Source organism: Rattus norvegicus, chromosome 2 (assembly GCF_021556685.1).
Source record: "Rattus norvegicus strain SHRSP/BbbUtx chromosome 2, alternate assembly SHRSP_T2T, whole genome shotgun sequence".
In the NCBI taxonomy this organism is placed as follows: Eukaryota; Metazoa; Chordata; class Mammalia; order Rodentia; family Muridae; genus Rattus; species Rattus norvegicus.
In genome coordinates, this window is record NC_141535.1 from 103,481,920 (window position 1) to 103,506,591 (window position 24,672).

The following is a 24,672-nucleotide window of genomic DNA, read 5'->3' on the forward strand; positions in this document are numbered from 1 at the left end:
CAGTTCCTCTACCTGAAGACCCAGATATACCACTCCTGGGCATATACCCAAAAGACGTTTCACATACCACAAGAACATATGCTCCACTATGTTCATTGCAGCCTTATTTTTGTTAGCCAGAATCTAGAAATAACGCAGATGTCCCTAAGCAAAAGAATGGATATAGAAAATGTGGCTGACTTACACAATGGAATACTATTCAGCTATTAAAAAGGAGGATATCCTGAATTTTGCAGCAAATGGATGGAGCTAGAAAATATCATCCTGAGTGAGGTAACCCAGACTCAAAAGGGCATACATGCTATGTACTTACTGATTAGTGGATATTAGCCCAAAAGTATAGAATAACTAGGATACAATCCACATATCGAGAAATTTAACAAGCAGGAAGACCCAAGTGGGGATGTTTCAGTTCCACTTTCTGAGTGTAGTGATGATGTGTTTTGGCTTAAATATGAAGTGTTTCCCACAGGCTCTGTTTAATGCTTGGTCTCCAGCTAGAAACACTATCTACTATGCACTATATACTTCAGGAACTGCAGCTTTCTTGGAGGATGCAGTTCGCTAACAGTGCCCTTGAAGGCTATCCTTGATCCAGTCATTTTTATTTTACATCTGCTCCCTATCATCCGTGAGGTTGGTAGCCTCTGCCACAGGCTCCCAGCACCATGATGTTTTGCCTCATCCTGTGCTCAGAATCAACATAGCTGAAGACTGGAAACAAACTTGTAAATCCATGAGTCAGAGCAAATAATTCCTCCATTTAACCTATTTTTCTTGAGCCTTTTGCACAGCATCAGACAAGGTGACTAACACAGACAGATGTGTTTGATTTTGGCTACATGGCATACGGCTATCAAAAATCAGACAGTAGGAGGGAAAAAGGAAGAGAAGCAGCATGTTGAATAATTGGGAGCTAATTGCACACATTTGTGCTTCCAAAGTAAATGAACTGAGTTATTAAGCGTGTCATCATTTTCTTCAGACTTAGTGTGACAAGAATTTAGGCAAAGGTCACTTGCTCTTCCTCCTGTCAGAACTGATCAGAAAGTGTGTCAAGCTGCAGACACAAAGCCCACATCTGCTGAAGGCCCATGTGGGTTGGCCCCGTCAAACATATCTACTCTCTTGCGCCAGCTGCCATTACTCACATTAAATGCCTTGAAAATTCTAGCAATTATGTCATCCTGGCCTCAAAGTCCTCAGGACCATGCAGTCCCTCCTTAGAGAGCAGACCCACTGAAAAGTCTGGGTCTTGGAAACTATTTGATAACAATTCGGCAGACACCCTATAAACTAGCTCAGGTATAGATATGCTTTGGAGTTTTACTGAGAGCCACAGTCCAAAAAGAAGTCCTTCAATATCTGTTGCCACTGATGATTACATGGTATCAGATATATGCACACTATTTTTTATTTAAAATTCATTTGCAATGTCCTTAACATTTTCCAGGCAAAACAGCAATGCGGCATAGAAACCATTTCTATTTTCATTTTGTTGAGGCCAAACCAGAAGTCACCGAAGACCTAAGAAATACACCTGAGATCATAAAGCTAATAAGCAGAGCTCATATTCTAAGCAGGCAGTCTATCTTCAGAATCCTTGTGACAACCAGTGTTCTTTGCAGCAGATGTAGAAGGCAACAGAGTGGATGTCTTCACTAAGGAAAATGATCCAGGCAAAGGGATGAGAACGATAGCCTACAAAATAAACAGCCAGAGAATTGTCATCAGAGGGAGGGAAAGGTGCAGGCAATGAGTCTCACAAAATCCCAGGGAAGCCAGAGCAAAGCTGCCTTTCACACAATTTTATTCCACTCAGGTCAAGTCAGACAACGCCTAGGAAAGCATTAATGCATCTGGTGATGACACATTGCTCCCGAGGGCTGTGAAGGAAATTCATGGAGAACTACTTAAGAAGAAATATAAAACCCAGCAAACAATCCTTTGTGACTGTCACTGCTCTGAACCTGAATGATAATTCCATGAAGAGACTGATCATGACCTTGGGGTGACACGTTCAGCATGAAGAAAACACTTTTAGCTTTGCCTGTGTCTTCCTGTAGAGGTATCTAATGGTGAACTAACATTGTACCTTTCTGTGCAATAAAGTAATAACTCACCACAGAGACACAGTAACTTCACTTGCAAAGCTACTACACTTGATCAGTAAACTCAGGCTGGATCCTCAGTCGCATTACTTCCCAGATCTGAGTGATATTGTCTGTTCATTAGTTTCTGAGAACTAATGTAAATTTAATGTCAGTTTCTAACATTAAAATGCCTACCTCTCAGGGGCCCAGAGTGTACTGAAAGACTGTAGGCAAAGCAAAATGATTCACAAAACACGACCAAAACCATGAACCTGAGAGAGGGAAGAGAAGATTTGCTAGAGATAAAAAGAAGATAAAGGGAGTAGAAGAAGACAAGAATCAAAATGCTGTGTAATACATATTATGAACAAACAAAATTAGAAATAAAAATTTACAAAAATAACAATTATTTTAACGTAGTATAAATTTACCCATAGTGCTCCTAACTGTAGCTTGGGGTTTTATTGTCAGAGGTGAAGTTGGGCTTGTTTTAATTTATCTCCTGTAGGTTTCCATGAGAAGGCTATTTCTGAATCTCTCCATGAGGAAGCAAATACCTTGTGTCTGGGTAGACTAGGTATGCAAAGAAGGAATGAGATGAGTATCAGAGGATGAAGGCCGAGACTCCACAGCCATCATTTTGATGGGGCCTTGAAGTCTTCATGGTATTTGCACAGAGCGTTTAAAGTAATATCAGGGCAGCTGTTTCAAGAGCATGACTGTACTGGCAGCTGAAGACAGCACCAATATGAAAAGCCCTGGACTAAGTACTGAACACAAAAGTAACCAAAAACAATGTAAAATAATGTGACTTTCTTGATATTTTGGAAAACACTCATTGAAATATTAATTGTATTAATGCATGACAAATTTGTTTTTATGCTGGAATAAATGAATGCATAACTTTAACATTTTATCAGTCATAATTTCTAACATGATTGATACACATTACATCAAAAGCAGAAAGACTTGGAGCTAGGAAGATGGTTCAGTTGGTAAAGTGTTTGTCATGTAGGCAAAAGAACTTAAATTTAATAATAATAATAATAATAATAATAATAATAATAATAATAATAAAGATTGGGTGGGAACAACAATGCCAAGCAACCAGAGCTTCCAGGGACTAAGCCACTACCCAAAGACTATACATGGACTGACCCTGGACTCTGACCTCATAGGTAGCAATGAATAGCCTCGTAAGAGCACCAGTGGAAGGGGAAGCCCTTGGTCCTGCCAAGACTGAACCCCCAGTGAACGTGATTGTTGGGGGGAGGGTGGCAATGGGGGGAGGCTTTGGAGGGGAACACCCATAAAAAGGGGAGGGGGAGGGGCTAGGGGTTTGTTGGCCTGGAAACCGGGAAAGGGAATAACACTCGAAATGTAAATAAGAAATACTCAAGTTAATTAAAAAAACAAAAACAAACAAACAAACAAAAACGATTGGGTGGCATCATGCACCTGTGGTCTCAGCCCTGGGAAGCAGAGACAGGAGAACCCCTGGGACTTGCTAGATAGCAACTTCAAACAAGTTGGAGAGCTCCAGTTCAGTGAGAGACCCTTCCTAAAAAGGAAGGCGTGGGACAATTGAAAACACTAGATATTGACCTCTGGCCTCCACACTCATAAAAATGTGCATGTGCACCTGCATGCATGCATGCATGCACACACACACGAACCCCACCTCACAGATAGAGAGGTTGGGGAGAGTGCACAGGAAGAATCAACAAGTGCTGAGGGGCCTTAAGACAAACTGAAAGGCTGTCCTAGTGAAGTGGACAAAGCGGCGTTTTAAGTGAGGTATTTCACATTGCCGTTTGAGGCAGTGAATAAAAAATGCAGCTAAGAAGTCAGGTTTCCCCAGACACCGTGAGAGAGAGACCTCACCGCCTGGTCAGGTGGGCACTCCTGAGGCTGCAGAGCGGAAGAGACCACCAACACTGCTCACCCCTGCCCACATCCCTGGCCCAAGAGGAAACTGTATAAGGCCTCTGGGCTCCCGTGGGGGAGGGCCCAGGAGCGGCAGGACCCCTGCCAGAGACACCACCTGAACCTGAAGGAAACAGACCTGATAAACAGTTCTCTGCACCCAAATCCTGTGGGAGGGAGAGCTAAACCTTCAGAGAGGCAGACAAGCCTGGGAAACCAGAAGAGACTGCTCTCTGCACATACATCTCGGACGCCAGAGGAAAACACCAAAGGCCATCTGGAACCCTGATGCACTGAAGCTCCCGGAAAGGGTGGCTCATATCTTCCTGGTTGCTGCCGCCACAGAGAGCCCGAGGGCAGCACCCCGCTAGCGAACTTGAGCCTCAGGACCACAGGTAAGACCAACTTTTCTGCTGCAAGTGACCTGCCTGGTGAACTCAAGACACAGGCCCACAGGAACAGCTGAAGACCTGTAGAGAGGAAAAATTACACGCCCGAAAGCAGAACACTCTGTCCCCATAACTGACTGAAAGAGAGGAAAACAGGTCTACAGCACTCCTGACACACAGGCTTATAGGACAGTCTAGCCACTGTCAGAAATAGCAGAACAAAGTAACACTAGAGATAATCTGATGGCGAGAGGCAAGCACAGGAACCCAAGCAACAGAAACCAAGACTACGTGGCACCATTGGAGCCCAATTCTCCCATCAAAACAAACATGGAATATCCAAACACACCAGAAAAGCAAGATCTAGTTTCAAAATCATTTTTGATCATGATGCTGGAGGACTTCAAGAAAGACGTGAAGAACTCCCTTAGAGAACAAGTAGAAGCCTACAGAGAGGAATCGCAAAAATGCCTGAAAGAATTCCAGGAAAACATAAATAAACAAGTAGAAGCCCATAGAGAGGAGACACAAAAATCCCTGAAAGAATTCCAGGAAAACATAAATAAACAAGTAGAAGCCCATAGAGAGGAGACACAAAAATCCCTGAAAGAATTCCAGGAAAACACAATCAAACAGTTGAAGGAATTAAAAATGGAAATAGAAGCAATCAAGAAAGAACACATGGAAACAACCCTGGATATAGAAAACCAAAAGAAGAGACAAGGAGCTGTAGATACAAGCTTCACCAACAGAATACAAGAGATGGAAGAGAGAATCTCAGGAGCAGAAGATTCCATAGAAATCATTGACTCAACTGTCAAAGATAATGTAAAACGGAAAAAGCTACTGGTCCAAAACATACAGGAAATCCAGGACTCAATGAGAAGATCAAACCTAAGGATAATAGGTATAGAAGACAGTGAAGACTCCCAGCTCAAAGGACCAGTAACTATCTTCAACAAAATCATAGAAGAAAACTTCCCTAACCTAAAAAAAGAGATACCCATAGACATACAAGAAGCCTACAGAACTCCAAATAGATTGGACCAGAAAAGAAACACCTCCCGTCACATAATTGTCAAAACACCAAACGCACAAAATAAAGAAAGAATATTAAAAGCAGTAAGGGAAAAAGGTCAAGTAACATATAAAGGCAGACCTATCAGAATCACACCAGACTTCTCGCCAGAAACTATGAAGGCCAGAAGATCCTGGACTGATGTCATAAAGACCATAGAGAACACAAATGCCAGCCCAGGTTACTGTATCCAGCAAAACACTCAATTAACATTGATGGAGAAACCAAGATATTCCATGACAAAACCAAATTTACAAAATATCTTTCTACAAATCCAGCACTACAAAGGATAATAAATGGTAAAGCCCAACATAAGGAGGCAAGTTATACCCTAGAAGAAGCAAGAAACTAATCGTCTTGGCAACAAAACAAAGAGAATGAAAGCACACAAACATAACCTCACATCCAAATATGAATATAACGGGAAGCAATAATCACTATTCCTTAATATCTCTCAATATCAATGGCCTCAACTCCCCAATAAAAAGACATAGATTAACAAACTGGATACGCAACGAGGACCCTGCATTCTGCTGCCTACAGGAAACACACCTCAGACACAAAGACAGATACTACCTCAGAGTGAAAGGCTGGAAAACAACTTTCCAAGCAAATGGTCAGAAGAAGCAAGCTGGAGTAGCCATTCTAATATCAAATAAAATCAATTTTCAACTAAAAGTCATCAAAAAAGATAAGGAAGGACACTTCATATTCATCAAAGGAAAAATCCACCAAGATGAACTCTCAATCCTAAATATCTATGCCCCAAATACAAGGGCACCTACATACGTAAAAGAAACCTTACTAAAGCTCAAAACAGACATTGAACCTCACACAATAATAGTGGGAGATTTCAACACCCCACTCTCATCAATGGACAGATCATGGAAACAGAAATTAAACAGTGATGTCGACAGACTAAGAGAAGTCATGAGCCAAATGGACTTAACGGATATTTATAGAACATTCTATCCTAAAGCAAAAGGATATACCTTCTTCTCAGCTCCTCATGGTACTTTCTCCAAAATTGACCATATAATTGGTCAAAAAACGGGCCTCAACAGGTACAGAAAGATAGAAATAATCCCATGGTGCTATTGAACCACCACGGCCTAAAACTGGTCTTCAATAACAATAAGGGAAGAATGCCCACATATACGTGGAAATTGAACAATGCTCTACTCAATGATAACCTGGTCAAGGAAGAAATAAAGAAAGAAATTAAAAACTTTTTAGAATTTAATGAAAATGAAGGTACAACATACCCAAACTTATGGGACACAATGAAAGCTGTGCTAAGAGGAAAACTCATAGCGCTGAGTGCCTGCAGAAAAAACAGGAAAGGGCATATGTCAGCAGCTTGACAGCACACCTAAAAGCTCTAGAACAAAAAGAAGCAAATACACCCAGGAGGAGTAGAAGGCAGGAAATAATCAAACTCAGAGCTGAAATCAACCAAGTAGAAACAAAAAGGACCATAGAAAGAATCAACAGAACCAAAAGTTGTTTCTTTGAGAAAATCAACAAGATAGATAAACCCTTAGCCAGACTAACGAGAGGACCCAGAGAGTGCGTCCAAATTGACAAAATCAGAAATGAAAAGGGGGACATAACTACAGATTCAGAGGAAATTCAAAAAATCATCACATCTTACTATAAAAACCTATATTCAACAAAACTTGAAAATCTTCAGGAAATGGACAATTTCCTAGACAGATAACAGGTATCAAAGTTAAATCAGGAACAGATAAACCAATTAAACAACCCCATAACTCCTAAGGAAATAGAAGCAGTCATTAAAGGTCTCCCAACCAAAAAGAGCCCAGGTTCAGACGGGTTTAGTGCAGAATTCTATCAAACCTTCATAGAAGATCTCATACCAATATTATCCAAACTATTCCACAAAATTGAAACAGATGGATCACTACCGAATACCTTCTACGAAGCCACAATTACTCTTATCCCTAAACCACACAAAGACACAACAAAGAAAGAGAACTTCAGACCAATTTCCCTTACGAATATCAACGCAAAATTACTCAATAAAATTCTGGCAAACCGAATTCAAGAGCACATCAAAACAATCATCCACCATGATCAAGTAGGCTTCATCCCAGGCATGCAGGGATGGTTTAATATACGGAAAACCATCAACGTGATCCATTATATAAACAAACTGAAAGAACAAAACCACATGATCATTTCATTAGATGCTGAGAAAGCATTTGACAAAATTCAACACCCCTTCATGATAAAAGTCTTGGAAAGAATAGGAATTCAAGGCCCATACCTAAACATAGTAAAAGCCATATACAGCAAACAAGTTGCTAACATTAAACTAAATGGAGAGAAACTTGAAGCAATCCCACTAAAATCAGGGACTAGACAAAGCTGCCCACTCTCTCCCTACTTATTCAATATAGTTCTTGAAGTTCTAGCCAGAGAAATCAGACAACAAAAGGAGGTCAAGGGGATACAGATCGGAAAAGAAGAGGTCAAAATATCACTATTTGCAGATGACATGATAGTATATTTAAGTGATCCCAAAAGTTCCACCAGAGAACTACTAAAGCTGATTAACAACTTCAGCAAAGTCGTTGGGTATAAAATTAACTCAAATAAATCAGTTGCCTTCCTCTATACAAAAGAGAAACAGGCCGAGAAAGAAATTAGGGAAATGACACCCTTCATAATAGACCCAAATAATATAAAGTACCTCGGTGTGACTTTAACCAAGCAAGTAAAAGATCTGTACAATAAGAACTTCAAGACAGTGAGGAAAGAAATTGAAGAAGACCTCAGAAGATGGAAAGATCTCCCATGCTCATGGATTGGCAGGATTAATATAGTAAAAATGGCCATTTTACCAAAAGCAATCTACAGATTCAATGCAATCCCCATCAAAATACCAATCCAATTCTTCAAAGAGACAGAACAATTTGCAAATTCATCTGGAATAACAAAAAACCCAGGATAGCTAGAGCTATCCTCAACAATAAAAGGACTTCAGGGAGAATCACTATCCCTGAACTCAAGCAGTATTACAGAGCAATAGTGATAAAAACTGCATGGTATTGGTACAGAGACAGACAGATAGACCAATGGAATAGAATTGAAGACCCAGAAATGAACCCACACACCTATGGGCACTTGATTTTTGACAAAGGAGCCAAAACCATCCAATGGAAAAAAGATAGCATTTTCAGTAAATGGTGCTGGTTCAACTGGAGGTCAACATGTAGAAGAATGCAGATCGATCCATCCTTATCACCCTGTACAAAGTTTAAGTCCAAGTGGATCAAGGACCTCCACATCAAACCAGACACACTCAAACTAATAGAAGAAAAACTAGGGAAGCATCTGGAACACATGGGCACTGGAAAAAATTTCCTGAACAAAACACCAATGGCTTATGCTCTAAGATCAAGAATCGACAAATGGGATCTCATAAAACTGCAAAGCTTCTGTAAGGCAAAGGACACTGTGGTTAGGACAAAACGGCAACCAACAGATTGGGAAAAGATCTTTACCAATCCTACAACAGATAGAGGCCTTATATCCAAAATATACAAAGAACTCAAGAAGTTAGACCGCAGGGAAACAAATAACCCTATTAAAAAATGGGGTTCAGAGCTAAACAAAGAATTCACAGCTGAGGAATGCCGAATGGCTGAGAAACACCTAAAGAAATGTTCAACATCTTTAGTCATAAGGGAAATGCAAATCAAAACAACCCTGAGATTTCACCTCACACCAGTGAGAATGGCTAAGATCAAAAACTCAGGTGACAGCAGATGCTGGCGAGGATGTAGAGAAAGAGGAACACTCCTCCATTGTTGGTGGGATTGCAGACTGGTAAAACCATTCTGGAAATCAGTCTGGAGGTTCCTCAGAAAATTGGACATTGAACTGCCTGAGGATCCAGCTATACCTCTCTTGGGCATATACCCAAAAGATGCCTCAACATATAAAAGAGACATGTGCTCCACTATATTCATCGCAGCCTTATTTATAATAGCCAGAAACTGGAAAGAACCCAGATGCCCTTCAACAGAGGAATGGATTCAGAAAATGTGGTACATCTACACAATGGAATATTACTCAGCTATCAAAAACAACGAGTTTATGAAAGTCATAGGCAAATGGTTGGAGCTGGAAAATATCATCCTGAGTGAGCTAACCCAATCACAGAAAGACATACATGGTATGCACTCATTGATAAGTGGCTATTAGCCCAAATGCTTGAATGACCCTAGATCCCTAGAACAAATGAAACTCAAGACGGATGATCAAAATGTGAATGCTTCACTCCTTCTTTAAATGAGGAAAAAGAATACCCTTGGCAGGGAAGGGAGAGGCAACAATTAAAACAGAGACTGAAGGAACACCCATTCAGAGCCTGCCCCACATGTGGCCCATACATATACAGCCACCCAATTAGACAAGATGGATGAAGCAAAGAAGTGCAGACTGACAGGAGCCGGATGTAGATCGCTCCTGAGAGACACAGCCAGAATACAGCAAATACAGAGGCGAATGCCAGCAGCAAACCACTGAACTGAGAATAGGTCCCCCGTTGAAGGAATCAGAGAAAGAACTGGAAGAGCTTGAAAGGGCTCGAGACCCCAAAAGTACAACAATGTCAAGCAACCAGAACTTCCAGGGACTAAGCCACTACCTAAAGACTATACATGGACTGACCCTGGACTCTGACCTCATAGGTAGCAATTAATATCCTAGTAAGAGCACCAGTGGAAGGGGAGGCCCTGCTTCCTGCTAAGACTGAACCCCCAGTGAACTAGACTATGGGGGGAGGGCAGCAATGGGGGGAGGGTTGGGAGGGGGACACCCGTAAGGAAGGGGAGGGGGGAGGGGGATGTTTGCCCGGAAACCGGGAAAGGGAATAACACTTGAAATGTATATAAGAAATACTCATGTTAATAAAAAAAAAAAAAAAGAAGTCAGAAGTTTAAAAAAGCCCCAAATACCTCAAATTCCAGACCCTGCCCTCTACCTGTACTAGCTGACCATAAAGTTAGATTAAAATCTTAGAGAATAATCTTGAGAAACAGGAAGCTCCTCCTTGTGATTTTTCATTAGTATTCTCGACACTTTCCAATGACACCATCCCTGCCCCCTTGGGTTGTGGTTTCTCCCTTTAAATATCCTTTCTCCCAGCCTTTCGGAGTCGAACTCCACTGCCCCTGGGTGGGATATGAGTCTCGACCCCAGTGCACTGGTTCCTATCAATAAACCTCATGTTTATTACAGCAAGGACGGACTCACGTGAGTTCTTGGGGGGTCGCATCATCCCGAGACTTGAGTGAGAGTCTCCCTGCTCCGGGGGTCTTCCATACAGTGCACAGATCAGCAGATCTTCCCATACAGTGCACAGAAGCCTCCGACTCATAACTGCCATGCTCAGACTCCTGGTGCTAGCATTCAGTTGCCACCTGAAAATTGGTACTTACCTGGTTTCTAATAGTGATGACACTGGGTTGCCTTAGAAACCTGCTTTTCCTGAATGTCATTAAGATGGAGCTCAGCCCCTCAGGTATGCCTGTCCTACTACAAACTAAGCATTAAGATTGCCCAGAAGAGCTCATAAATTTGGATCAGAAGCTAAGAGCATTCATGGGAAGGAACCAAGAACCCGGGCTCCTTTTCTTTGTCCTTTAAAAATCACCTAATATGGGTGGGGTGAAGGTAAGCTCACAAGTGCCCCATTTGTGCTGTGTGGCCTGGACAGTTCAAAGGAATCTCACCAGACCTTCCAAGCGGCTCACGGCAAAGAAGTACCTATCAATCCATGAAGGACTTTTCACTGGGGCCCTAAGATGGTCTAACATAGTACTCTATGGATGAAGAAGGCACTGTGCTTCCCTACCCTGACAGCATGCATAGCCTCTTTAAATGATACTCGTAAATGCTCAGGGTACTGACCATGTTCCTCTCTGTAAGGCAACATTTACTAAGGTGTGTGCTGGAGATTAAATGTGAATTCTTTGGAAGAGTAGCCAGTGCCTTTAACCACTGACCCATCACTACAAACCCTGCATCTGTTTCTCTTTTCCTTCTTCCTCGCCCACAAACAGGCTCTTGCCCTCTGTCCTCAGTGCCTGACTCTCCAGGAGAGTCTTCCTGATGTTTAATTCTGAGAGATTCTTTCCTGAATCCCTGGGGAATTACAGGTTAATCACAGTAGGACCTGCTCCCAACCCCCACCTCAATCACAGTCCTGTGCCAAAAAGCCCAGTTGGGGGCCCCCAGGCTTACAAGCTGTAGGTAGAAGTGAGATGTCCATAGATAACACTGTTGTAAGCCAGTAACACAGGCATCCAATTCTGAGTCTCATCCCTGTGGTAAACTGAATATGTACATCCACTTGCCTCCCAAATGTTCACATCCTAACTCTGAAACCTGTGAACAGCTTATCTTACAGGCATAAGGAACTTTGCAGGTATGACTAAGTTAAGACTCTATCTAGGGACAGTCTCCTGGATTATCCACTCAGATCCTTAAAAGTAGAGAGAAAGGATGGCTGGGAAGAAGCTCAAAGAATGAAACAGAAGGAAGGCTCTCCTGGACAGACAAGCATTGAGGAGAGAGGACAGAGCCATGGGTGAGGACAATGGAAATGATAAACATCTGCTCCCAAGAATCTTCAGAACTGAACACGTTTCTACCAACATCTAATGTTGAGTCCAGTGAGACCCGTGTAGGAACCTTATAATTAGCCCCTGAGTTGGTGGTCATCTGTCAGGGCAACACTTGTGTCCCTACAAAAGAATTTTCTAAACTCTTACAAAACAACTTCAAATGTAGACTTCAAAGCCTAGGATTATCTATCTGCTGCAAGCTTCCTCTGTGAGTCAAAGCAGTGTGAGGCCTTCCCCAACACCTTGTAGTTGAACTTCCCGGTCATCAGAACCCTGGGCCACGGCAAATTTGTTTTATGTGGGGTTTTGGGGGAATGTTTGTTAGTTTTGTTTTTGTTGTTGTTGCTTGTTTTGTTTTGTTGTTGTTGTTTTGATTTTGGGAGGGGGCAGGTCCCACTTTGCAGTCTTAATTCACCTCAAAATTATGATACTTTTGCTCCAGTCTCTTCAGATCTCACACATGCCCCAAATCTATGCCTAGATTCAAAATAAACTTATTTTTTTTTATAAATCACATAGTTTCTGGTATTTTTCTATAGCGATGAAGATCCCCAGATCGGTAAAACTCACTTAATAAACATATATGTTTTTGTCTTGCTAATGTCATTTACTGTAGACAACTCAACCATGGACTTAGAAAAAAGTAGATTTTTTTTCCTGCCCTATCACACTTTTAATTCTCTTAGGAAACATATATAAACTTTCAGGTGAAACTCTCTGCATGGTCCTACATGGTCCAGGTAGTGAACAAAAAAGAAAATTGTTTGGGAAGCTACACAAAAAGAATTTTAATCCAGGTATATGCTCAGACTTGGACATGTTTATTTACCCCTCAAATTTCGGAGTTTTACCTGGACATTCTGCTGACACCTTTTTCTGGAAAGCTGTTTGGTTTTCTTTTCTTTTACTTTTGATGTGTATTTGTGTGCACATGCTCATGGGAGGTACATGTGTGTGCAAGTCCATGTACACACATATGTGTGGAGGCTGGCAGAACTTCAGGGATTAGTCTAAAGGACTTAAGCTTCTTTAAGAAAGGTCTCTCTCCCATAAGGAAGGGGAGGGGGGAGGGCGATGTTTGCCCGGAAACCGGGAAAGGGAATAACACTCGAAATGTATATAAGAAATACTCAAGTTAAGAACAGAAATAAAAATAATTGAAAACAGAAAAAAAAAAAAAAAAAAAAAGAAAGGTCTCTCTCTTTTGCCTGAAGCTTATCAATTAGGCTCTCCTGGCCAGTGAGTCATCGGCTGGAATGTCAAACATGTGCTACCACACCCAGAATTCTTTTGTGGGCTCTGAGGATCAAACTTGGGTCCTCATTTTTCATGGAGTGGGTGAATTAGTACGAACATGGAAGAAAAAACCCACTACACCTCACTGCTCGGAGCACTAGCCAGCTGCAGTCTGTGTGGGATCCTGGGGTGGAAAATTGGTGGTCGCTAAAAGCATCACTGCACGCTTCATCTTTTTGAGCAATACCGACCCAATTAAGGTACCATAATGTTAACAAGTATTTTATTGCATCACACAATTAATTATAAAAACAACTTTCTGATTTTTACCCTAATTCTGTGAAACTCGGGAAATTACTGTATAGATGCAATAACATAATCACTTCCCTTCTGTCAAGGCACAGGATATTTTCCAATCCATTCTTGGTTCATCCTCCCAGAAAGAACACAAAACTTGCCAAATTCAATTATTATTAGAACTGAACAATTCAGAAACTCAAAGAAAGGCCACTTCATAGTTACCCCTGGGATGTTCACCTTCAGTAAGGATATTTAAAGCTAAGACAAAAAAAAAAAAAAAGTCCAAATATAGCCCTAGAAGGTGGTGCTACTTTTTGTAACTAAATTGGTGACAGATTTGCTGCTGTTCTGTCCAAATCTACCAGTGCTTAACCCTTCTCCACAGGGGCCTGGTCATTCGTAATACCTTAGTTGTGTTCCTCTCATCCTCACAGCTGGTAAAAAACAGTGATGTATACCACAAAGAGACTCTGAGCTCAACTTAAGGACAGAAAGGAAGTGGGATGTTGTTGTTGGGCCCTGCCTTCTTCCTGCACAGTGGGACAACAGCTCATTCCAGCTCACTGACCATCCAGGGCCCACTGTGATTGTGACTCAGCTCTTACCAGAGAAACAATCCTAGAAAACTAGGAGAAGACTTTGATCCAATCTTCTCCCATCTACCTCCTAGACCTTCGAGCTTATGAACTAGTGAACTGGGTTTCTCTTTTCACTGATGTAAGAGCTTTAAGCTGTGGAAAGTTATGACTTTCCAGTGTCAGGATCTAAGACTACTCTGATGGTATGTGACTAAAGAACTGTGATAGAACCCAATTAAATAAGGACATGTTGGGAAGGGCAGAGAGGGATATGAAGGCCAATGAGGTTAATTTTGATTTACAAACTGATTTTAATATAATTTTACAATAAGTTAGTAACTCCAAGATGATAGACTGAACCTATATAGCTCTCTAATTATTGAAAGTTTTTTTTCTTCCTCTTAATATTGCCTCCTTGGAAGAATGGAGATGAGAGGGATGAGGGAAGCATTACAGAGCAGGGTGCCTTGAACTGTCAAAGGTGAAGATCCAAAGCGTCCAGGGACTCTTGGCAAGATGCACACTGATCATACAATGTGTCAACTGTGGCTCAGAATCCATGTGAGACCCTTGTGCCTCTGCGGCAGAGCACCTACTTAGGATTTCACAGGATTCACTTGGAAATGTTACTTTGTGTAGCCTGCGAGGTTACATTTTAAAAACGCTCTGTTGTGAGATATAAAAATGTGGAGGAGACACACACGTACGCCTATGAATACTATTCATCTGTTACAAAACAAAGTGAAATTCTGTTGCTTGGAATAACGAGTGAGAACCTGGGAAGAAAGAAAAATATTATCTGCAAGTAGCGTGATCATCCACCCAGAAATAGAAACCTGTTAACAGACAGCAGATGAGAATATCTAAGATAACGAATATAGCAAAATAATGCAATAGACTTGAATAGAAACTGATGGTGTTCCTTACTCTGGCAATTGTAGGGAGCGGCTAAAGATGGCGCCGACATCCGGTGGTCGTTTGTGGTAAACACCTACAGCGCATGTGTTGGCAGACCCCCAGCACCTACAAGGCCAGGGTGATATTCATGCTAAATAGGTATTTCATGCTCCACCAATCCCCAGTGGACAAATTTACAGCCACAGCCTGTCTTGTATTTAAGGCGAGTGCCTTTGTTCCCCGGGGTCCCCGTACTATCAATTAGGTGTTCCTGCAATAAAGGCTGATTGAGAAGGATTCAACGGTGTTGCGTCTTCCTTGCCAGTCAAGGTGGGCGCGACAACTGGTGGCCCGTACGGGGACCCGAGAAAATCTTTTCTCGTCTGGATCCAGAACTTTTTCAGCCTCAGGATGGTCGACTTCGGTAAGTTCCCAGTAGGGGCAGTTAGTTGCCGGAATTGGGACAATAGAGTTCCTAGAAGTGGAATGGTAAAGTTCCTGAAGTTGGGACGATAAAGCTCCAGGATAAGGGATTGTAAAACTTCCCTAGTAGGACAATAAAGTTCTCTGGAAAAGCAGAGACAATGATAGCCTTGGTTTAGAGGCAAAAAGGGGTTTGTGGAGCACGGTAATGTTGTCTTTTCCATTTGATTCTTTGTGGGTTGGACTAGCACTTTTGCCTTATACTCTTTTTGTGTTGTGGTGTTGCTTCTGTCTGAATTGCCACCGTCCAGGGCATGAATGCATTTGTTGGGAAGAGTCCATGATGAGCCACAAGATCGTGTGTAAATAAACACACCAGCTCGCCAACTCGCCTTGCTTGTAAATCGATCGTAAATAAGGTCGTAAAAGCATGGGAAGCTCACACTCCACCCCGCTCCTGTCAGCTCTTCAGGAGCTTCTTGGTTAGCGTAAGCTTAAAATTGAAAAGAAAATCCTGCTGAGTTTTCTTGATGAGTGTAACCGTTGTGTCCCGTGGTTTAGAGTGTCAGGGTCACTCACTTTGAGAGCATGGGAGAAGCTGGGAAAAGATCTGGATAAGGAGACTACAGTGGGCAAGCTTAAACCAGGGACAAGGCCGCTTTGGCGTATGATCCATGCCTGCTTGGAAGATAAACGATGTGAAGAAGCTGTTAGGACAGATCAGAGAATCCTTACAGAGCAACAGGAGAGTATGTCAGAAGGAGAGAAAGTTTTGAAGGAAGGAAAGAAAAGAAAAGGAGGAAAAGAGGTAAAAGAAAAGGCAGAAAAGATCAAGGAGAGGATAGACAAAGGCGAGAATAGTAATCAGGATCTAGGAACAAAAAAAAAAATTTATCCCTCATTAAAGGCATTGACCTTGGAGATGTCTAGTGATTCAGAGTTTAGTGATAGTGACTTAGCTGACCTTGAGGAGGAGGTAGCTCATTATGAGAAAGAGATTTATCATTCTGACTGGCCAAACACTTACGCTGTGCAGAAACAAGCCAAGGACTTAAATAAGAAGGCAATTATGCCAACAGCACCTCCTGCACCACCGTATAACTTTCAAGGTAAAACAATGGTGAAGCCTGCAGGAAGTACTTCTTTTTGCCCGGAAGTATGGAAAGAGTTAGGATTGAGTTTTCCAGTTTTTCTGGATGCAAACGGGCTGCAACATCATGAACCTGTTGACTTTAAGACAATAAAACAATTAACAGAGTCAGTCAAAACCTATGGAGTCAACTCAGCTTTTGTTATCGCTCAAATTGAGGCTCTTGGCAGATATTGTCTCACCCCTGGAGACTGGGGGAGTTTAACCAGAGCCTGCCTCTCTCCGGCTATGGAGCAGGTGTAGTGAAAGGAAACTTAATTTTATGGACCCCGCTCTAGTGGCGGTGTGTTGGTTGATAGCCAACGTTAATTTTTGAAGCATAGTGTTTTATCTGTGCTTGTGCTCCCAGCCCACACAGTAGGGAGGAGCGAAACTAGCTGCGGAGCTGCTACAGCGAACATGGAGACTGCTCAGTCTCACCCAATTTTTCTGGCTCTTCAGGAGCTGTTTAAAAAAAAAGGGCTTAGGATAAAAAGAAGCACTATAGAGAGATTTCTTAGTGAGTGCGATTGCCATTGCACCTTGGCTCGCTCTCTGAGAATCTCGAGGTGGACAGCTAAGAAAAGCTGGGAAAGATTTAAATTTTGCTTGGGAACAAGGAACCTTAAAGGGACAGGCTGCGTTAGAAATGCTACAGGAGGAATGATCTGAAAAGGCTGAGAGTGAGGTGGGGGAGGACTCTAAGGAAAACAAGAACAAGAAAAGAATTTCTGCTTTTAGTGGCCAGACCTTCAACTTTTGCTCACAGAAAGAGAGTGCTCATTAAGAGAAGTTCTTTCAGGGAGCCTGCCTTATCTGTTGGTTTTATTCCAAGAGAGGAGTCAGTCTCCAGCATTAAGTTATTTTTCTCATTAGTCATCATTAACATGGAGAGTGCCTTTGATCCTATCCCCACAGCAGCCAGTTCCTGCCCCTGTGGTCAAAATGCCCCAGGTTGGGGGACAGAGAAGCCCCTCGGACTACAAAACTGCCAACAGCCAGAGGTAAAAGTTAAAACAGAGAACATTCCAGGCCCAAGCCTAACCAGATGTGTTTCAAATGCAGATGCTTCATCAACTCTGACCAACTTTTACTCCGACAGGCCGAGATAAAAATAATAAGGACTTGAAGATCCGATCCTTCTCCTGATTTAGTAGCTCTGTTCCAAGAACCAGGGGCCATAAAACCTTTTGGCCCTTATCTCCTGGAGCCATAAAACAGGGACGTATTGGGGTAAGATGGGCTAGAAAAGGCCTCAATGATTTGGGCTAGCATGAATAAAACTTATAATAAAAAAGAGACAAGGTAATGGTAAAGTGTTTTTGTGTATGCATTCTTTTAGAGTTATGTTTTAGTCTTTGGACCCTGATTAGAGACAGTTTACACCCTAGACATGAGAGAGAATGGGTTTGGGAAAAACAGTCCTTCCAGACTCTCCACAGATGCTTTGGAGAAAGAGAAAAACTTTCAGAGCTCTCCTGGGAACAGAAGAAAGGTAGGAGATGTCCTGCCTCTCTGCTGGCTCCTATTAGAGAAATGCTTATTTCTGGTTCTGAACTCCATAGATAAGATATCTGAGTCCTTTCAGTGGGACACCATCTAGTTTTTTCCCTCTATGTCTATTGTCTGTCCTTGGTGCACCAAGCTGTCCATGTCTGTCAGTTTATGTCTGTGGTTTTTGTTTCTCATTGTTTAAATGTTTTATGTTTCATGTTCAAAAGAAAAAATGGTAAAAACTTTATCTGCCGGTCATTCACACCTTGATTTGGTCTTAACTCGTTTCTGAAAAGAGAACAAATGAATAAAAAGCAGTTTCAATCGGCCTTTGGAGCCCTGTACCTACAGCAAAGAGCCTAGGTCAGCTGGACAAGCTGCCCGGGGGCAGAACATCTGCAGGAGCTGATCTTAAAGGCGCCAACAGCTCCTCAGCTTCTTGGTATAGGAGCTGATGGCTGTTTCTCTTAGAAAAATCCCTGAGTTGTTATTAGACTTAACAGGTGACAAGGTGTTTCTTTTAAAATCACAGCTAGAAAAGCAAAAATGGTGCTTGGTCTAAATATTAAAGACATGTGTTAACCACTTCAATTTTGTTTCTGACTGGTTTTAAATGTATAAATATGTTCTACATGCCTTGGTCATAGATTATTGGCCTTTAAGTTATTGGATATAGTTAAAAAATTATAACATCTATAACAAGAAGTTGACATAAAACTGATAATTTATATAGAGTCATTCTAGACAATATGTGACATGAGCCAACCTAGAGAAATAGGTATAAATTGAGATAATATTTTTATAGAACTCTTATCCTAGAAGCCAGGCACCCCCAAATTACAGAATGTAAAATTGTGTTGGAAGTTTTTAAAAGATTTCATGATTCTTTCAATTTAATTTCTGTTTCTGCTTATGTAGTTAACGCTGTGCGCTCACTTGAAATTACAGGGCCAATTAGGTTGACTAGTACTATATGTCAAATTCTTTTAGAATTACAAAAATTAATTTGGACCAAGAAAAAATAAGTTTTTCATACAACATATTCGAGCTCATACTAATTTGCCTGGTCCCATGGCCAGTAATAATGCTCTGGTGGATGCTAGTACTCGCAGAGAATTTATTTTTCATGCAGCTCCAGTTGATCTTGCTAGAGAATTTCATCAAAAGTTTCATGTTCCTGCTTTCACTCTTCAACAAAAATTTAAAATCTCTAGAGCTACAGCTCGTGATGTAGTATTACGTTGCCAGAATTGTGTTCAGTTTCACCACCCTCCTCAGGTGGGAGTTAACCCTCGTGGTCTGATTCCACTAAAACTCTGGCAGATGGATGTCACACACATATCTCAATTTGGAAATTTAAAATATACACATGTTTCTGTTGATACCTGTTCTGGCATTATACATGCCACTCTGATGACTGGTGAAAAGGCTCGTAATGCCATTAGTCATTGCTTAGAGGCGTGGACAGTCTGGGGAAAGCCTGACAGCCTCAAGACAGACAACGGACCTGCCTACACTACAAAGTCTTTTCAGACATTTTGCCAAACAATACAGGTCAAACATACTACAGGATTGCCATACAATCCCCAAGGTCAAGGAATTGTAGAAAGAGCACATCGTACTTTAAAAGAGCTCTTACAAAAACAAAAAGGGGGAATTGCCTATGGCAAAACACCAAGAGAACAGTTGTCTTTAGCTCTTTTTACTCTAAATTTCTTAATTTTGGATATGCATGGCCGCTCTGCTGCGGATCGCCATGCTGCTACTAAACCTATGACTAATCAAATACAGACAGCTGAGACTATCAATCAGATTGTAGAAAGAACCGCAGTGGCATTAGAGATACAAGAAGAATTTAATGCCCACTTGGCATCTGGCTTTCTATTAGCTAACCAACGAATAGATTTGATTCAAGAACAAATTGAGGCATTATATCATATGACGCAGCTGTCCTGCGTTTCCTCCTTTAGAGGCTTATGTGTTACTCCATTGAAAGCTAACTTTTCTCAGTATTCTCAACAGAGCAAAGAAATCTCTAATTATTTGAAAGGAAACTGGTCCATGGAAGCGGAACAATTATCGAGACAATTGCTGATGCAGATTGCTGTCCTTAACAACACCAGAATGGAACCCATCTCGATTGGGGATTTCACCTCGTGGATCACCAATGCTTTCTCATTTTTTATAGATTGGGCTGGCATGTTTGCCTGGGGGGCCATTGTCCTCTTGGGATGTGGAGTATGCCTATGGCTTTTTTGCCGTTTAAAACGAGAACATGCTAGACACAAAGCGATTGTTTACCAAGCTATGGCGGCCATTGAAAGCAGTGCTTCTCCCAGTGTATGGCTGGCCTCTCTGATAGATTGAGAGTTCGCCCTAGATCATATTTTGTCACTGTCATGTGAAGTCATTGTATCCAGAGACGGGCAACTTTCCTCAGGCTCGGACCAACCTAAGACAGGAGCCTGGTGGCGATAGGGTTAATTTCCAGTGACGGGTAAGGCCGAGTTTTTAGAGAGGAACGACCTAAGACAGGAGCAATGACGTGTATTGACGTGACACCCAGATCTAGACCAGTCATAGACAGAGGTGGCCTTGCCCTGTTTGAACATTCGGGCTGGTCCTATGCCCCTCTGCTCTGCTTCTCCCCTAATATTAAACACACACGTATAGCCCAGGACGGTGTGTTGTACATAAGTCATCTCTAGCCATTGGGGTGCAGTCCTAACTGCAAGAGTGGTTCGCCATGGCCGAGCTGGGCACTCTGTGAGGCATGTCTGACCTCTCTCAGACTACTACCTCCACCTAATGGGTTCATTTTTAAAAAAACAAAAAAGAGGGAGATGTAGGGAGCGGCTAAAGATGGCGCCGACATCCGGTGGTCGTTTGTGGTAAACACCTACAGCGCATGTGTTGGCAGACCCCCAGCACCTACAAGGCCAGGGTGATATTCATGCTAAATAGGTATTTCATGCTCCACCAATCCCCAGTGGACAAATTTACAGCCACAGCCTGTCTTGTATTTAAGGCGAGTGCCTTTGTTCCCTGGGGTCCCCGTACTATCAATTAGGTGTTCCTGCAATAAAGGCTGATTGAGAAGGATTCAACGGTGTTGCGTCTTCCTTGCCGGTCGAGGTGGGCGCGACAGGCAATAACTGTTTTTTAAAAATCTACTGAAAATAAGATACCATTTAGCAGAGCAATAAAACTCTAAAATATCTGGGATTTCTCAAAAATATACACAAATATTATGAAGAAAGTGTAAAACTCTAGTAAAGAAAATAGAAAGTCAAATGTATAGTGTGCTTAAACATACCTGAATATTAAGACTTAATATTTAATATTTTTAAGAAAAAGTATATGCAAACTATAAAATCCCAAGCTAAATAGTCTTTTTAAATAAAATTTATTTATTTTACAACCCAAACACAGTTCCCTCTCCCTCCTCTCATTCTAGCTCCTCTCCTACTCCCCCTCCCCAACCCAATCCACTTCCCCTCCCTTTCTCTACAGAGAAGGGTCAGACTCCCAGGGCTCAACATATCAAGTCAGAGTAAGACTAGGCACCTCCTCTTATTAAGGCTGATGAACAGGAAACTGGGAATAACATTTGAAATGTAAGTAAGAAATACCCAATTTTAAAAATGGTAAATAAATAAATAATCAGACAAGACAAGACAAGACAAGACAAAACAAGGCAACCCAGTAGGGGAAAAGGATCCTAATGGCAGGCAACAGAGAAAGTTCCTACTCCCACTCTTAGGAGTCTCACAAGAAGATCAAACTACACGACTGTGTGGAGGGCCTAGGTCATGCCCATGCAGGCTCCCTGGTTGGCAGCAGTCTCTGTGAACCCCTGTGGACCCAAGTTAGTTGATTCTGTGGTTTTTCTTGTGGTGTCCTTGACCCCTTTGGTTCCTAAAATCCTTCCTCCCCCTCTTCTGCAGGATTCCCCAAGCTCTATTTACTGCTTGGCTATGGGTCTCTACATCTTTTTCTACCAGTTACTAGTTCAAGCCTCTCTGATGACAATTGGGCTACATGCCAATCTATGAGTGTCAAGCTCAGTGATTTTTTTTAATTAAACTTATTTTTTTAACTTTTATTCTTTTTGAATTTTACATCTGGCATAACAATCCCACTCACCTCCCCATGCCTTCATGTCCACCCTCCAACCCTGCAACCTCCCCCACCAAAACGGAACTTTTTCAAAGTTTTTACAAAAATATAAAAGTTCAAAAATAGCTAAGTCAATTGAAAAATGAAGGATGAAAATCATGAAATACAGTGGCTCTGCCAGAGATGTGCATAAAACCAATATAATAGAATAGAAAACTCAGAATTGGGAAGTCAGCATACAGTAAAAATGCCATCTATTTTGGTTTAGTTTGGGCTAGGTCTGTGTTGCTGTGATAAAATACTGTCCAAAAACAACCTGGGAAGGGGAAGGGTTTATTTGGAACTTGTTTCATTCTTCTACATGTTCTTGTCTAGTTTTCTGCACATCATTTCTTTGGGGATCTTTTTCTCAACATGCTTTTGGCATCCAGTTTCTCATAAGTCATATGGCTGAAGCAGTGTGGATTTATTTCTTATTTTGTATATCTACATGTCTGCTTTTGTGTCACAGTGTGCTTTGCAGTAATACAGACTCAGGTATGGTAAAGTCTCCATCATTTCTCTTCTGGTAATGATTGGTTTGGCTATTTGAAGTCATTTGTGTTTTCATGTGAATTTGTTCTAGTTCGGTGTAGAATGTTATTGAAATTTTGATGGTGGCTACAGTAAATCAGGAGATATTACTATGACTGCAAACTAATTTCTGGTCTATGAATATGGGGAGTCTATACATCTAATGCTTTTTTCTCCTGTGTTTTGTAGTTAGCATAATCCCATGGTTAGGTTTATCCAGAGGTAGATTGTTTGGTTGTTTGTTTGTTTAGGGGGTTCTAAAGTTTGAGGGTTCTGGCCCATTTCCCAGTATGTTTGCTATTGGTCAAAAACTGCTGGTTTTATATCTTCTGCTTTGTTTAAAGTCTTGGTTCTCAAAGATTTCTGGTCATCTTTAGGGTCTTTTAAATATAGGATATCATTAACAAATAGAGATAGTTGGATTCTTCCTTTTCCAAATATATCTCACTTATTCTATGCTCTTTCCTTGTTTCTCTGGTAATGACTTCAAGTTCTATACAAAAAAGAGTGAACCATGGACAAGTATGGCACTTTTCTCATTTTGAAATGAAGCAGCATGTGCCATTTCATTTTGTTCTTATAAGATTGGTAAAATTGAAAAAAAGGTAGCATGGCAGTTCTTTTAAAGCTGGGCATTCTCTGCGGTGGTCAAGGAGCTCGAGCTCTGTTACTCTGAAGCTGGATGGTCAGAACTGCTCATGTGCCAGCATTTCTCTAGGACCAGCCTACCCCGGGATTGCGTGGTACCCAGCACATTCACCTGTCACCCAGCCACCATTCTGGTTTCAAGGCTACATCTCTCCACTGGACCAGTAAGAGCGTTGTCGGTGTTTTGTTCTTGGGCCTGCTTTCAGTTGGGTACTTGAATCCCTGTTCTTTGGTGCACTACTCTCTGGCTGCCGCCCTCACTCTGCACACTCACTGGGGCCTTGGACAAGTGGTTATTGATTACATTCATGGAGACACACTGCAGAAGGCTGTCAAGAGAGGCCACTTGGCACACTCAGCTTTGACCTTTGCTGGGCTTTGCTACTTCAATTACCACAATGTAGGCATCTGTAGAGAAGTTGTCATGCTGTGGAAGCTCTGTCCTCTTGTTGTAGCACTTGATTGTATGCCTCCTTGCCTCTGCTTTATCAATGCTGTTCACCTCACAATGAGGAGGGAATGAAGGATAAATCCATTGGTGGGCAGAATGACTTTTAATTACATGGTTATTTTCAGAATATTTTATTGAGGAAGAGGTTTGAGGAGTTAGGTTCAACCAGTCATGAGTCTTAGTTCTATATTCCACTACCCGGAGGGAGGACTGTTCATTCATGAATCAGACTTCACATGAAATTGCAAAGTATTCCATTTGGAACCTTCCACTCTAGTTCAGATGACACCAGCTGTTGATGGCTCTGTTTCTAGGGGACTTTTAATCAGGAGATGCTCTTAATTACTGAAATTGTGTGTGTGTGTGTGTGTGTGTGTGTGTGTGTGTGTGTGTGTGTGTGTGTGTGTTAGGAAGGAAATTGAGAAAGCTAGATTTAGAGAAGTTCAATTTAGGTAGTTCTCCTTTGTAGGTGGGTTAAAATATGACAGATTGCAAACAGACTTACTCTTCAAATGTATCTCACTAGTGCAGAAATAAGCTGTCCAAAAATACAAGACTAAGTAATAAACTATCTTCCCACAGTGGGAATTGTTAATGAGAAAGTATACTCTGAAAAAGAAAAATTTTTAAATAAAATATTATGTAATGAAAAAAAAGGTTGGTAAAATTGAAACCTATT

The 24,672-nt window shown here is 41.5% G+C and overlaps 1 long non-coding RNA gene and 1 pseudogene across 1 annotated transcript; both read left to right on the forward strand.

Annotated features, from left to right (window-relative positions):
- The first annotated feature begins 15,400 nt into the window (after nucleotides 1–15,400).
- Nucleotides 15,401–18,015, forward strand: LOC147995897 (uncharacterized). Its single transcript, XR_015671419.1, has 3 exons — nucleotides 15,401–15,580; nucleotides 17,627–17,712; nucleotides 17,811–18,015. It is a non-coding gene; the product is annotated as an uncharacterized LOC147995897 (long non-coding RNA).
- Nucleotides 18,016–23,504: 5,489 nt separating this feature from the next.
- On the forward strand, nucleotides 23,505–24,065 carry LOC108350235 (succinate dehydrogenase [ubiquinone] cytochrome b small subunit, mitochondrial pseudogene; annotated as a pseudogene).
- The last annotated feature ends 607 nt before the right edge of the window (nucleotides 24,066–24,672 follow it).